Raw genomic sequence first — 6,429 nt, forward strand, 5'->3', positions numbered from 1 at the left:
TTACAGTTTTGCACTCATATATTTTTAATAACTTTTTGACAATTTTCACGAAAAAAAAAGAATTATTAACACAATGTTCAGTATGCTTTTGCTTTTTTTAGTTCCTGGTTGCAATTTGGCATACCTAATGTGAATCTCTGTAAAAATTCTGGAGGTATAGCCTCCCATATATCCTTGGTTTGCTTTCACAGCTCATGTACTCCATTGGACGGACTTGGATACTTAGTAAGCTGCGCTTTTAGTTGATTTCGCAAATTCTCGATGAGATTCATGGCTTCGGATTGTGGAGGTCATTTCAAGTTAGCAAATTTTTGCTTTTGTTCCAGTCTTTGCGAACATGTGCAGTGTGTTTTGGTTGATTTTTCAGCAGAAACTCTAATTTTTTCGACTACATCTTGCAAATTTTGTTGAAATATGAACAGATACTGTTCCTTACGCATAATGTGTACAAACGGATCAACCACATTATTGAAATACAACCCCAAACTATTATTGACTGACCACTGTGATTCACAGTTTGCCTTACATGATGCGCTTAGGCTTAATTTGGGCCTTTGATCCAATACCATGCCCGGCCATCTGATTGAAAGCGATTAATTTAGTCTTGTCAGACCAAATAACCCTCAATTAAATCTTAAAAATGTGTTTTTTATTGCATTCTGTAAGGCCTAACATATCCCAATAGGCAACGGTCCGGTTTTCGTGCGATGCAGCAAAACGCTGCCACACTCGCACATGTATTTTGATCAAATTTGCTTTTTTTTATTCTTTTATGATCCATTGCGCTCAATTTGGCAATTTTTCGCCTCACTGTCTACTGATTTGCGCTCAATTTTAATACCTTAAGCGCTTCTGTAGTAGTGGGTGCAGCGCTACTACTACTAAGTTCACAAGATATCGGACTGTAATATATTTTGACAGACTTCCTTTGTCCTTATTAACACTTTAGGTTATATTTTTTCTCAGTCTTAACATTTCCATGTGTCAAACTCCACAATTTTTCGCCACTTTCCCTGCGGTCCCGCCTTTCTGCAGTAAATCTATATTTACATTTATGTTTCCTGATTAACCATATTATTTATTGGTGATCACTTCTTGAATAAATTACAATACAGAAAAAAGTCATCTGGCTTCCAACTAAGCCAAAGATAAGATGAGTGCAAAACTGTAACATTTGCCTTAACTTACATTTTTGTCTCCAGGTTTTTTTATTGTTATTGGATTGACTTCAAATCGTTATGATATGATATGATGATATGAATATACAACAAAAGTATGAAAGTCGTTAGAACTTTGAGAGATAGCGGTGGCTGAAATAAAAAGTGTTACATCATGTTTCAGTTTTGCTCGTCACTGTATGTATGTAATCAGTCAGAGTGATTGAGGAAGAAAGAGAAGTGGAGAGAAGCTACGGCGAACTGCGTGCGTCAAATGATGAAGGCTTTCATAATATTGAAATGTCAACAGCCAATGTATGTATGTACATAAATTCTGAAAATTGTTAATTTCGAAAAAAACAGTTATGCAAAATGCGTTTATCCGGCGAAATGTAAAACTTTATTATTTAAACGCTTGCGAAATGCTTTCTGACTAACGCAAATTTAAAACAAAAAGGAGAACAAATTTTTAATTCACATTTTATTTTTGTAGCGAACGTGTTTAAATTGCGTATATGTATGTAAGTAAGTACATGCATTTTTTCCTTATTTGTAAAATATTGTTATACCTAGTGCATATACTGGCGTAAAAATTAATAACTGTATTTTCTATATTTATAAAATTAATTAGACTAAATTGTTGTAATCAAGTGTTGAGAGCAAAAAATTGTTAATAAGAAAAAACTCGTTACCAGTCCATTTTTTGAAATTGTTGAGGAGATACGAAAAATCGATGCAGTTTTGCATTATCTGTCTTTTCTGCTTAAAATGCTAAATTTTGAAAAAAGTGGACTTGACACCTTTTTACCTTTAGGTAGCGTTATGTATTACACTTTTGGAAGTTTAAATGCGAAGCACATAGATTGTCTGGCTAAATATTTGTTATTTTTAAGAGTTAAGCAACGTATAAGTACTCGTACATACAAATATGTACCTGTGTGTGTAGTTGTATACATATGTATAGCGCTGCATATAAAACAGAAATGATGAATTTTTGAATGCTGTTTAGACACAAAATCGATAGTATCCGTTTCAACGTGACTTTAGCATAGACATGTGTGTAAACTTTTTTTATGAGCCCTAGTTTGGATATTACATTTGGCCGAAAAAAATTTTGAGCAAACCGCCATTTTTAAAATGTTAGAATATTTCTAGTTTATGAGCGATTTAGTATTTCAAGTCGAAAATGTCTATAAAAATCGGCTTCTTTTGATTTAATCCCATGATTTTGTTAAAAATCTATTTTCCCCAAAAATGTTTGATGTACATACATATGTACATAAGTATGTACAGTGACTGAGACATGTGTTTTTTTTTTTTAAATATCCACAATGTTTTTAAATTTTTTTTTGTTATTTTTCTAAAAAAAAATTGTCCGAGCTTTAACCAAACTCATATAAATCAGAGTGTGAAACTTCATATAAAATTTAGAAAAATTCAACCAATTTCCATCGAGATTTCAAACTTTTTAATCTGAATGTTTGGTACATTTTTGGTATGCAGCCCATACAATTTTAGTCCAGGAAGGTGTAGGTTTCAAACGGCAAAAAATCGCGTTGATTTTTGATATTTTTTCTTGGTGACCGCTTGTGCAGTTTTTTTTTTTTTTTTATATAACAACGCAAGTCATAAAAACTGCTGATTTTTTGAGATTTTGTTGCGAGCGGTCTTGTACATTTTATTACATAAGAAATTCATGTTTATATGAAAAAGAGTGCACAATTCCGTCAGCAAAAAAAAAATAATAACGCGATTTTGTAGCCTTGCTTTAAAATTGCACTTCATTGGACTAAAATTGTAATTGAGCTATAAAACTGACCCAAAAATTTTCTAATGATTCACATTAAAAATTTCGAAATTTTGACGAAATTTTTTTGGATTCTCCTAAATTTTGTTTAAAGTTTGAAACATTGATTTAAATGGTTTTAGTTAAAGCTGAGACAATATTTTTATAGAAAAATAACCAAAAAAAAATTAACATAAAAGACATTGTGAATATTGAAAAAACCAACACGTGAACACTTGTTTGAGTCACTGTATTTTAGAGTGCATCACCAAATAAACTTCAGGTTTTTCGAATGCAAAAACATGACCGATATTTTATGGAGATTGATGCACCCTAATGTATATACATACGTACTTGTACAGTGGTGGTCAAAACATATGGAAGTACATCTATGTTTCTACAATTCTATCTTTACCTTATCAATAGCTAATTTGAGAAATACTGGTTCTATAGCTTTTTTTAAAGAATACTAAGGTGGCTCATTGCTGTTTTTAGCGCACTGGCGCAAAAAAGGGGCAAGCGTAGAAAAATATAAGTGGTCGTGATTTGTTGAAACTTTACTCCTACAAGAATTATTTCATGGTTATTTCAAAAATTAAGTCCTTTTTTTTACCGGTTACCAACTTCTAAGAACCCGGGTTTTTATTGCCGTCTAAAAATTTTGAGAAAAGCGGAGTGGTCATGACCATTTTTTATTTTGTACCGGTTACCAATTTCGAAAAATCCGAATTCTTAGTACCGGTTACCAATTTCGTAAAAAAAACGAAGTGGTGAAAGATGTTCCATAAAGACAGGTCTTTTTCTTAATCTTTCCAAAGTTTACCTACGATGAAAATTAAATTTTTTTGAAAAAAATCTAACTATTTTGCCACATTTGCATACGCTTTCACCACTGAGCTATTAAACTTAATTAAAAAAAGCACAGTTTCTTCCTTAAAAACTGTTATTGGTCAGCCTTCGTTAAATATTTGTTTCTGTTCCACATGTTTTGACCAACACTGTATATGTATTGATTTGTAAGCAATATTTCCTCTGCAGCTCTTTAAAATATTCGCACCTGAGATCCATATACGAGTATATTTACATGTAAGTATGTTCGTAAGACATAACAGCATAAGTCTAGAAGTTGACTTCATTACGGGAAACGTTAAAGAAATAATTCTGATACCAGCAAAAAAAAGTTCCTTGTATGTAGTTGTAATAATGAAAGGAATGCTGCATTATAGTAAAGCCAACATCCTGTCTTAAGCTGTTATGCCTTGCGGACACAGATTTGTTTATTTTATTCTATTTGTTGTGCTTATGCCGAATTTCCACTGGGCATTCAATAAAAAAAATTTGTATGACAAAGATGGGATTGTTTAAATGGCTCAAATTTGTTGTCATTTAAATGCCTAGTGGAAATTTGGCATTAGTTTACTACAAACATAAATGTATACGTATGCCACAGGAAACCCTTCTTACTATTTGTTAGTTCCTTAAATTCATTATTTCATTTAATCTTAGAGAGGTTAAAATCTCTAAAATACATACATACTTTATATGTATATCATTCATTTGACACATAATTAGTTTTTAAATTTAATTTCATTTTTATTAAGCAAAAAAATTAATTGTTGGACAACAATTTTTATTAAAAATTGATGTTGCATCTATAAATTAGATTATTTCTTCTTTACTTAAATATGCATAACTTGAAAGTTTTAAATACTTACACATACATACATATGTATGTAAGTATTTTATTTGGTAGGTTTTAAGTTTGTAATCATCATCATATGAATTTAAGTTCATTCATTTGTAAAAGATATTGCGTTTAATACATACATACATATATACATACATACAATAAGCTAATGCCATATCGCTATTTGTGCATAGAATTTATTTATTAAATAAAGAGAGCTTAGGTTTTAGGTAAAATATACTTACATACAACATTGGAAACTGCGAAATTGTTACATTCTTAAACGAGAATAATAAATATAATAAAATAAATAGAAATAATTGTTTTTTTTTCTTTTACGGAAGTCGTCGAAAATTAATCTCAACGTTCAGGAAGGTGAGTATCAATATTACGGCGTCTCGAAGGGCCAATAATACAAAGATAGTATGTGTTAGGGCATTCAATCCCGGGATCCAGAATCTCGGACCAATTTCCCTGTCGCGAAATCCCAGGATTACAGCTCCGGAGAACCCGAGCTTTTTTTATTTATTTACAGTGTAAAAGTGATGTTGAAAACGGAAAAATTACTTCACTTGCACCTGACATGAAAACGAGAAATACAGAACACCAAAACTTGGATTCAAAGTGAACTTGAATCATTTTCGCACGGAAATGAAATGTAGCAATTGAAAACACAAGAAAGAAGAAGAGGCACATCCAAAAATATGTATGAATATGTAAAAAATAAAAAATAAAATTTTTATTTTCTAACAATGGTCGCCCCTCGGCAGACAAGTTCGAGTATATTCAGCCATGAAAAAACAGCTTCTCGTAAAAATAATATAGGCCCCTCCCTCTTGTGTGATAAAATCAAGGCTCCCGCCACACATCGGAGAGAAGCTCGGACTACTGGCTCTGAAGTCCGACATAATAACTTCTAAACTCCCAAACGCTCTTGGAGCCAAGAACACAACCAGCCTCATAGAGTAAGTCGAAAATTAAACTAAATTGCACTACTCGACAACATTGGCATTGCTCACTGTCGTGGTGAAATAAGTAGACGACTAGAATTGTCGAAAACTATCCAGTGATGCCAAGTCTTTACTTTTTAACAAACTAGTCGAGTCGAAATATTAGGCAACTAGCAGACCCGGCGAACTTCGTCCCGCCCAAAATTTTTATATATTTTATTGAAACTTTTTGGTCCAACGTTTTCACCAACAATTCACGTTTACGATTTTCATTGGCACATTTGTCTGCTAAGATTAAGGTTTGGTGGTCATTTGCCGCTTTAAATAACCTAAGGAAAGTGTTATATCCGTGAAGAAGTTCTTGAAATTCTCCAGTCGTGCGGAATTTCATAGCACGGTTATTCGCAAAGCGAAATAAATTTTTTCCTCTTCACTCCCTGTCGGCAACAATGATCCGGTTCTATAGTGAATGTCCTAGAAGCTTTACAGTATAGTAGGTGGCAATTTCAAAATGAGTGCGAATCATTGTTCTACAGAAATGCAATATACATACACTTATTTTAGACGAAATACCTTAAAAGCTCGAACGTATAATAATATTGGAAAATCACATCCATTGGTCCAATTGCAACGCAGGAGCGTTCGATATACTCAATGGTGCAACAGGTCGATTTAAACTGACCTTCACGGCCCCTTTTCTCACTTGGCTATTTTTAGTAATAGCTCGACTTCAGCACCACTTGGCAGCACGTTTTTGCAATAGTATTGCATACATATTTAAAACATTAGCCAAATCGGATCATAAATAAGATTTGTAGTAATAACTCTACTACAGCGCCAACTGTCGGA

The sequence above is a fragment of the Rhagoletis pomonella genome, unplaced genomic scaffold, assembly GCF_013731165.1.
Source record: "Rhagoletis pomonella isolate Grant_MI unplaced genomic scaffold, Rhpom_1.0 Rhpom_scaffold_00006, whole genome shotgun sequence".
Taxonomy (NCBI): domain Eukaryota; kingdom Metazoa; phylum Arthropoda; class Insecta; order Diptera; family Tephritidae; genus Rhagoletis; species Rhagoletis pomonella.